At 38.2% G+C, this 10,201-nt stretch overlaps 1 protein-coding gene and 1 long non-coding RNA gene across 2 annotated transcripts in view; one reads left to right on the top strand and one right to left on the bottom strand.

Annotated features, from left to right (window-relative positions):
• Positions 1 to 2,580: 2,580 nt before the first annotated feature.
• Positions 2,581 to 3,319, bottom strand: LOC119765348. Its single transcript, XR_005276659.1, has 2 exons — positions 2,998 to 3,319; positions 2,581 to 2,942 (listed from the first exon to the last, which is right to left on the bottom strand). It is a non-coding gene; the product is annotated as an uncharacterized LOC119765348 (long non-coding RNA).
• Positions 3,320 to 4,071: 752 nt separating this feature from the next.
• The window catches only part of LOC6039678 (probable G-protein coupled receptor No18), a 35,588-nt gene continuing 29,458 nt past the window's right edge, over positions 4,072 to 10,201 (top strand). Inside the window, exon 1 of the mRNA XM_038249256.1 lies at positions 4,072 to 4,504. The gene's annotated coding sequence lies outside the window, so the exon portion shown is untranslated. The remainder of the gene's footprint in view (positions 4,505 to 10,201) is intronic.

The following is a 10,201-nucleotide window of genomic DNA, read 5'->3' as shown; positions in this document are numbered from 1 at the left end:
ATACGACTTGGGGCAATTTTGATACCCATATTACCCCATGTCGTATGGTTCGGTAAATGTCCCCTGGAAGAACCTTGCCCAGGGCAATGGCCACTCTGGGTGTGGCCAATCCGGTCAAAATGGCCATTTTAATTGAAAAAACTTGACTTTATAGCTGTCGGCCACCATTGCTAGTACCAACCACTAGTGTCTTCCTTTTAACTACAAGGACTTCGCCGCCCTGGGCTCCTAAGTGTTTGAGTACGGCACGGAGCGACGGCGCCTGATACCCATATTTACACTTAGAATTTTAGAGCGCCCGCCGCGGATTCGAACCAGCAACCTCTGGATTGTGGGTCCAGTGCGCGGTCCGATTGATCCACACGGTTGGGACATTTTGATTGCCAGTTTCAAAAACCAATATGAATTTTGATACCCATATTGCCCCAAGTTGTCAAAAAAAATCAAAATCAAATCAAATTATTCGCTCTACAGCTTTGCCTTGGCGTTCTCGATTACGAGATTCCTACTCGAAACTAAGTGTTCGAAGGCTTGATTGTTGAGGCAATTGCAAACCTCTTTTTACACCTAAACTTCCATCCACCCCGGGATTCGAACTGACGACCTTTGGATTGTGAGTCCAACTGCCTGCCAGCGACTTCACCGAGGCAGGACCCAGGGAGACGACTCCTACACCTGGACTGAGGTAACGACCTAACCTTTTTAGGTTAGTCCGGGGCCAACATTTACTTCCCGTCCGACGGAAGGCGTGATCAGACAAATCTCGTCTCGAAAAATGCCACCGGGACCTTCTGGGATCAAACCCAGGCCGACTGGGTGAGAGGCAATCACGCTTACCCCACACCACGGTCCCGGCTTAAGTTGTATGGTTCGATTAATGTCTCCCGGTAGAACCTTCTCCAGGGCACTGGCCACTCTGGGTGTGGCCAATCCGGTCAAAATGGCCATTTTCATTACCAGTTTCAAAAACCATGAATTTTGATACCCATATTGCCCCAAGTTGTATGGTTCGGTAAATGTCCCCCCGGAAGAACTTTCCCCAGGGCCATGGCCACTCCGGGTCCGCCACAATGTTCTACCAATGTGGTCCCAACCCCATTGCCCCAAATTTTTCTGGTTTTCCGGTGACCTTCCTAACAATCTTCATTAGAACAGATTCCCTCCCAATTTGGTGCACATACTGTGTCGTTCAATATGTGCGTGTGTGTGTGTGAGCAATAAAATTACCACCGTGGATCCGTCTTTGACGAAACCGCGATAGGCACTGAAATTTTCTGAGGCTAAGTGCTAGCTTATATCGTTCGCATGATGGTGCAAATTTTGCTTCCTCTCCTGCTTTCGCGAAACTCTCACGCGAGAGTTTGGCATCACTGTTGCCACATTTCATGCGAACTATATAAGCTAGCACTTAGCCTCAGAAAATTTCAGTGCCAACCGTGGTTTCATCGAAGACGGATCCACGGTGGTAATTGTATAGAGCTATCTAAGCCCGATCTCACGCACACTAGCACGCCATTTGTTTTTGCTGGCGGGTACAAATTTTAACCTCACTTTTTCGTGTACGTACACGCAATACATGCGCACGTAGATAACTCTATTGCCCATACACACACACGCACACATTGGAAGACACAGTATGTGCACCAAATATTGGCCACACCTGGAGTGGCCAGTGCCCTAGGGAAGGTTCTACCGGGAGGACATTAATCGAATCATACGACTTGGGGCAATATGGGTATCAAAATTCATGGTTTTGAAACTGGTAATTAAAATGGCCATTTTGACCGGATTGGCCACACCCGGAGTGGCCAGTGTCAAGGGAAGGTTCTACCGGGAGGACATTAATCGAACCATCCGACTTTGGGCAATATGGGTATCAAAATTCATGGTTTTGATACTGGACATGAAAATAACCATTTTCATTGTGGTGACCACAACCTAGAGTGGCCGGTTCCGTGGCATTTTCCGAACCATACTTGTTTTGGCAATATTTTCGTGTTTTGGCAATTTATTCCCACAGAGGTGCCTAAGATTGGAAACATTTAATTAGAATAGATTATTCAGGATCAAATAAATAGGCAATGATTTAAAAATAAAATGTAATAGAATAATTTTTTAGGAGTTTTGTACAAAGTTCTTTGTCATATTGGTCATGTAGAACATAACCACCTGCACCTTTTTTTATTATCTAAATAAGTGCACATGTTTGCCCCCTTTTGAAAAAAATGTTTTGAAAAGACTTGAATTTTCTCAGCCCTGGGTGGATGAAAGCTACACACCTCGAAAAAATCGTGTAATTTTCTGTCGATTCAATGCACATAACTGGAGCGTCAAATAAGACGTAAGATTGTGTCTGAAGTGAATATTACACGAACGACACAATCAACTGAGGTCGTGTAAAATTACATTTAACGTAATTCTTGTGGGAAAATATTCTTATTGGAATTTGTTGATTCTTACGACATGAAAAAAAAAACAGGTTAACAGTCTGGGCCCGAAGCCTGATTTTTCTGTTACATTCTTATTGGAATTCCATATAAACTGTAACGGGGATTGCAAGCATCGGGTCCTGACTATTAATAATTGAATTTATCGATGTTTTTATTGAACTTAGCCATAATTATATTTCACTCATCACAATAATTGAATCATTCAACACTTTGAGTCACAACACTTTTGGTTTTCACTGAAATCCCCGCAAGGTCATGTGTGGTTCCGTCTCCAAATTTCCGACGATTCCCCGGAGATCCACTTCCAATCACTTCCAATCTCTTGTACCATTTTTTGTCCTCACCGGGCTGAGTTCATCATAACAGGTCTTGAGAACCCGGCTAACCTGATCCGGTCTCCATCAGCATCATGGTTCACTTCGGCCTGGCCAAAGCGCACATTCCGGAACGAATTCCGACGAAAGGATGAGCAGCATCTGTGAAATAATTGAACTGCTAATAATAAGTTTGAAAAAACACACAAGCCATGCTCTGCAGTTACATTTACCTTTGTTATTGCCAAATAGATGTCCTCGACGGATGATGGGTGTTGGTTCCGACAAATTTAAGTCGATTTCTTAGGAAGACTGAGCCTCAGCTGCAGCCGCAGCGAAAAATTTGATTCACGCAACATGGCTGACATTTGTCAAACTGTCAAACAAGATGAGTCATCGCGTCGCGAAATTAAGTTTCATTTCACTTAAAATTACATCAAAAGATACGCTCCAGTCATGTGCATCAAACGAAACGTAAAATTCAGTCAAAAGTGTTTTGTTTATTATTTCATGTGATGTAATATTCTAGTTTTGTGTGAGCGGTTAAAATTTGAAGTGTTGTGTGATAATAAACAGAATTTTACATCGTATTTTGGATTACAAGGATTGTTTTTAAATGATGTTTGAGATTACGTCATGTGTAAAATTCAGATTTTTTTAGTGTGTAAGGTGTAAAAAAAGGTTTTCAATTGTCTCAACAATTAAGCCTTCGGAGACCTAGTTTCGAGTAGAAATCTCGCAATCGAGAACGCCAAGACAATGCCGTAGAGCGAATAATTTGATTTTTTTTGTTACTGAAAAAGAAATAAAGGGTAATTCGGTTAGTAAAATAACGGTATTTTATATCGATTGAATTTATCGTGATGATTCCATTTAACCTCATACATCATGCTTAACTCTAGTTTTTTGCTTGCTTCCAGACAGTTGGACGACAGCTTATTTTTTTAAATCTCTGCTCAGATTGATGACAACTTTGCGTGCTTTGGTCACCCCAAAAAAGGTAAACACCATTCAAAGTAACTTTTTACAATCAAGCTACAAGTCAGAAGATTAATTCCGTTCGTCGGTTGGCGCTCGGCTACCGTTTAGGTAAATTTCTTGGAATAAACCACAATAAAAAAAAGCGCCCAAAGATTTCCATCTCGCGTCGCGACGCTCCATCAGTTCAGTTTAGGATCACGCGCGTCGGTCGGTCGGTCATCGCTCGGGTCGTCTCGTGGAGCTGTCGGAGTTTTCCCTGCTGCTGGGGTTGCGAATTTTTCCGTCGGCATTTTCCTACCGGTGAGCTAGCTCAGTCGCGTGGTGACTGTCGTTCGAAACGGTTGGATATTCCGCCGCGAAGTCTCGTCAAAGTTTGAATCGCCGGCGGTTGAGTTGTTCTTGCGTGTGTGTGGGTGTGTGCAGTGTGAAACCGGATGTCCAAGTGGACCGTTTAGTGGCGCCAGGCAGGACTTCCGGTTAAATAGACCGTGTTGTTGGAGTTGAGATATTGTCTGGAAGGTGGAAATTTAATTAAATATTAAAAAATGAGTGACCTACAATGAGTTTATGAACTAGTGAACAAGTTAATGAGGATGCTTGGAAGACTTCCAAGGGCAGTAAGGATGGCTAGGATGACGATAGCGATGATGATGATGATACTGATGGACAACGATTTAATGATGAGCGCACACACGGCTTGGTTGAACTAGGTCGAAGGTGTTGGTTTAAGTCTGATGTCAACGGGGAGTTTGTTTACAAGTAAGTAACGGTGGTCAAACAAACTGGAAATTGATCGTTGGCGGCAAGAAACTATACGGTGAATTGTTGTAAACATTTTTGGCATTTGTCTGAGAAAAAGCACCATGTGTTTTAAATAGTAGTTTATGCAATTAGTGAAAATCTTTTCAGCGCAAGACGTACATTTATCCAACGAGGCTCTGCCTCGCACTACTAAGAAGGGAAATGCTGAAAAAATGTTTTACAATTTTCTTTCTTTAAGTTTGAAAATACGGCAAGGCTTCATCCATAAAGTACGTCACGCCAATGTTTTTGACATTGAAAATCAGACCATTTGTTTCTGAGATATCGTCAGATGAAAATTACAAGATGACACTAAAAAAATCATTTTCATCAATTCAAATTCTTTGTAAGGCTGTGTCTCAGAAACTAACTACCCAATTGTAATATTTCTAGTGAGAAAGTTGTAGGAAGTTTTATCAGCTTTTCAAAAAAAAAAAACAGATTTTTTAAATGCCAAAATGGATCAACAATCAACATTCAGTTTTCACATACGCCATTCAAGTACCAATCCTTCAATAAAGCAAGGTGGCACGTTTGCGCTGAAGTTAACACCATGTGGCTGAAGCGATCCACGTGCAAACCAACATGTTTGTTTACCTCTCAGCGATATAGTTTATCCTGACTTTGTATGGGATCATCCTGAGGTTCAATTGCACACACCGCCGGATACCTTTCGATAATTGCGGCTAGGATAAACATAGATAAAACTTAGAGTGATATGTTATACATTTTCTAGATTGTGAGGGAAATTGAACAATGAGTAGATTAAGTTATTCGAATTGTTTTTTTTCCTGTTTTTCTTTTAATTAATTTTGAGATCCAAAATAGACAAAATAGACACAATTTGACTCATTATTCATACCACTAGATTGGGTAGTCAGATCTTCATAATGCAGGGCACTTATGTGCTTACAACTTATGATAGGGTTGTCAGATTTTCAATGTTTTGGACGCGTTGGAACGAGCCAACGTAAGGTCGCATGAGAGATCCAGACAGCGCCGTACCTAGGGGTTGGCGCAGTTTTCATGTCAGTTATAAAATTCTCATTTGGTATTTGCAACAGAATGGGTGCCAAATTATAAAGTAGAACTATAAATAACTAAATAATTTGGTTTAAATTATAAAACAATATGATTTGGGTGCGTTAAAATCAATTATATGAATATTTCTACCGAAGTGTTTTTGAAATTTTTTTTTTTTATTTTTTGCTCAAGTGGCAGAAAGTTCAAGGAGTTCTAAAAGAGCTTCTCAAAATGAATACAGCATTCAAGTTTGGAACATTGTATAAAGGAGTTTAAGTAATACCTTCCAGACTACAAAAATTTACAACTATATGTTATTTTAATTTGGATGTAAATCACAATCAGCCAAAAATGATGGTCATATTTCGAGCTTCTTTGAAATTGGAATTATTTTTACATTTTAGGCCGTTGGAAATATTTTTCAAAGTTTATGTCGCCCCCTCAGCTTTACGAACAGCAGAACAAAAGAAAGGGAGCGTTTTTTTTGGGTTCTTATTCACCCTCTCTGGCTTGCTTTCGCTGCCGCTGCTGCCCATTTGAAATTTTTCTTGACCGATTCCTTCCGAAGTGCATACACCGCTTTGAAATGCAAATTCGTGCATTGAAATTTGCCTACGCTTTTTTCAAAATACTAGTGTTTTGAAATAGGAAAACTGCTTTAAATTTTCACTAATAAGACCAACATTATTTTTTCAAGAAAAAAAAATTTTACAGAGCACACAATATGATCTAAACATCACTTTTTCAGTTTTAGCTTAACCGGTGTTGTTTACTTTTTTAATCGTCTAAAAAGCTTTGGTAATGAGAAACGATTCAAACTTTTTTTTCAGTTAAAAACAGAAAAAAATATATTTTTTCAAGGTTTGAAAACATTGATATAGCATTGCTTAAAAAAATAATTTTCTGAAACATAAAATTTAATATCACGAATTAAAAATATACCGATCAAAAAAATCAATGCAAAATATAATTATAAATATAAAATTATGATAAATATTCTCAAGCCTCGTATGGGCGAATCACTTAAAATGAATAAAAATTTCTTATCTTGATATTTTTGCCCAAATATTAAAATAAGTTTCATCATGAATTGCGCTGGATTTTGAATGATCTTTAATTGATTTTGACGAAATATGGTTCTGCCGCTGCATGTTGAAAAATTATACTTCGATGCCGGTTTGCTCTTTTGTACTAAGCTTGCTGGGATCTAGATAAAACAAAAGAGGACACGGGCATCGACTAATTATTTTTTTATTTTGAAGAAAGATTTTTTTCTTTTTTCTAATTGCACCAAAATGAAATCCAAAGCCAAATCAACTAATTATTTTACGAATCCGGTTAAGTTCTTTGCTTATACAATAAATTTAATACTAGAACAGATTTATACAGGCTTAGAAAAAAAGACCAAATTTGCCAACAAATTAAAGCAACAGTTATAGTTCAATTCTGTGCATTTATCTGAAAAATAAATTAATAAAAAACAAAACCTAGCTTTCATTATCGTGTTATGAAATCTGAGAAAGATTCAGCCAACGCAATTCCCACAATGAATTTTTAAAACAACCTGTCTATTATTTTTTAAAAATTAAATATAAAAATTAATAAATAACTGTGTTTCTGAATTTAACCATATTAAGGTCTCCAATTGCAATTATAAATGAAAAATCATTGAAGCAATCATTGAAAATTAACCTCAATTTAAAATTTCTTGTAAATTTGGGAGGGGCGCCAAATTGATGCTTCGCCAAGGGCGCCGTGGACCCAAGGTACGGCTCTGGATCCAGACAACGTTTTCATCAAAATATCTGAGATCCGGCCTCCAAAAAAGGCATAAATAATAACATTTGATAGAGTCAATGTCTTGGACGCGTTGGAAAGGTCTTTAACACCCTTTTTACAATTTAAGGAACTTTAGTCAAAATCGTTTTTTTAAGCATAACTTTTAAAGAACTTGACTAAGCCGCATAATTTGTAATAGCGACTTATGGGACCCCAAGACGGATAGAATGAGGCCAAAACGGACAAAATCAGTTCAGACAATGTCGAGATAATCGAGTGACATTTTTTTGGTCAACATCCCATCACACACACACAAACATTTGCTCAGAATTTGATTCTGAGTCGATAGGTATACATGAAGGTGGGTCTAGGAGGTCTAATTGAGAAGTTCTCTGAATTTAAAGTCCTTTGCATGGTCTGGTTCAGTGTTTCCCAATGTGAGTACTGACCCCCCCCTCCCTAGTGAGGCCTACTGAGTTCCTGGAATGGCCGTGGACACTACTGGGCACCACCATTGTTGTATGGGAGTGGAGCCTGGGCCAAAAAAGTTTTGGTATCAGTGGTCTAGTTGGTCCTTACAAGCAGATAAAGTCTACAGTATTGTCATTTAACATGATAAATGTATTATTTCGTTTTATACAATAAAATTTAACTGCTATTAACAAAGATTCGGTACTTAAACTCACAATCCAGATCTCGTAAGACTAAAGCCAGAGTTTTTAAGGGTTCATAACGTTTATTTCAGATTATAAAATAAACAAGCTGTAAAAAATAAGAAATAGTTTCCTTAAATTGAGTTTAAAGATTGTTGTTTGGATTTGAAATCATGACGTTAAAAGCCCCAAATTCTTCAATTTGTTGGTTGTCTTGATTAATGAGCCTATTAGCCACATACGCTGGTTCTGTTTCTGATTAGTTTATGTTGTTTTTCTGTACAATTGTGTCATAACATGGCTATGTCTGGGAGAATCATGTGTCTAGATTTGCCCCAGATGACGCTTGTATAACGTCATGATTTGAAATCCGGGCACTTAGTAGCATATCATTTTTATTATAGCTGGCAAAAAAAAAAAACATGCAATAAGATGGAAATGTAAAAATATCACCAGGATGTACTAAAAATACCGTCAACTGGGGTGAATTGGGACACATGGGGCGAACTGAGACAGAAGTTTTAACCATGTTAGAGCACAATATTTTATTTTTTTCTGGTAGACTCAGACCAACAAAATGTGTACATCCATTTTCAAATTTAAAGCCTTTAATGTCCGGGTTTTGAAGCGTCTGGGAATTCGAATCATGACGTTACTTGAGTAGGTATGTCCAGAAACATCTATGAAATTAAATGCTTGAAATGGTGAGGCAGTTATTCGAATCGACGGCCTTTGGATTGAGAGTCAAACTGGCGACCAGTTACTCTACTGAATCAGGTATACACTGATTCCATGGAGACGACTTCAACAACACCTGAACCAACATTTACTTTCCCATCTAACGGAAGGCGTGATCAGACAAATCTTGTCTCGAAAAATGTCATCTGTACCGACTGGGATAGTAGTCACCAGCGGACCCGGCAAAGAGTTCTTGAATTACACGTTTTCCTTGTTCACTGTTCACCAGACGATAAAATTCGTATTTAATTTTCCATCAAATCCAGATTAAATTGCATGGCCGCGTAGCTGTAGTATCACTTGAACATTTTATTTGCGCTCGGTCACTTGATCACTGGTTTATTCCCAAAGGGGACTCCTGTTTGAGTTAGCAACACTGCCCCAAAAGTAGACATCGCAAAAAAAAAAACTTTCAATCGAATAAATTTGTTTAACACCCCAATAAGTTGAAACGCCAAACTTGATTTTGACGCCGACGCAAGTTTCATAACTTTGTTGAAGTTCAAGTATCGAAATGATGTGGAGTAAGAAGGAGCAAGCATATTCAATTTAGGCGATTTTCACACATTTCATAACTTTGTCACTGTCGTGCTATCGTTGTTGTACGTGCATTTTGAGCCAAAGTGAGCCAAACTCCGTACATTATTGTCACTCTTGACATGAAAGAAATTTCTATCATATCCCTGAAAATTGTAAGTTCGACAAATGAAATTGTACTTATAACTCGGGACTCGTGCAACCAAATTAAACTGAATTTTGAGACAATTAACAGAATGGTTAACCAAACAAAATGTGATTGTTACTGTTTACATTGCGTGCCCTGTTTTTTGCTTATTCAAGGTCGAACAATAAAACGCATTTTTCTCGGAACGTTAAAAAGCGACGTGTGACAAAATAGCACGACAACGTCAACTTGTTAGCTTCTTTTCCGGCTTTCAACAATTCTCTTTTTTTTTGTTATTACGTTCCAACTTTATTCACATTCAATTCTTTAGAGTTGAAAAGCCTCGCGTTGCAGCAACTTTGATGGAATGTTAGTACACGGAAAAAATCAATTCTTAAAATCGTGAATTAAATTCACAAATGTGAGAACCACGAAGGAATATATTCACGTTTATAGTGCAAATGCACCTCTTGAATAAATTCCTTCGTGGTTCTCACATTCGTGAACTTAATTCACGATTACGAGAATTATTTTTTTCGGTGTATATAGTTTTTTATTCTTCGGAGGTTATTCATTATCCTACTTGAAAAACGACGAAAAGCGAAAAGAGGTGTCGCAAAAAGTGGAGTTTTATCAAGTTGTTTTAAACAAAGTACAAGCTTTTTGTAGTTTTTCGATGCTTTTAAACAAGACAGCATCATAAACTCAAAAGTTATTGCAATAAATTTGGATATTTACCCTTTTAATAGACTTTTCAACATAATTGTATGGAGATTTGCATGGCGAAAAAAAAGTCTC

Source organism: Culex quinquefasciatus, chromosome 1 (assembly GCF_015732765.1).
Source record: "Culex quinquefasciatus strain JHB chromosome 1, VPISU_Cqui_1.0_pri_paternal, whole genome shotgun sequence".
Taxonomy (NCBI): Eukaryota; Metazoa; Arthropoda; class Insecta; order Diptera; family Culicidae; genus Culex; species Culex quinquefasciatus.
The sequence above is the reverse complement of the archived record's forward strand: the minus strand, read 5'-3'. Positions and strand labels throughout refer to the sequence as shown.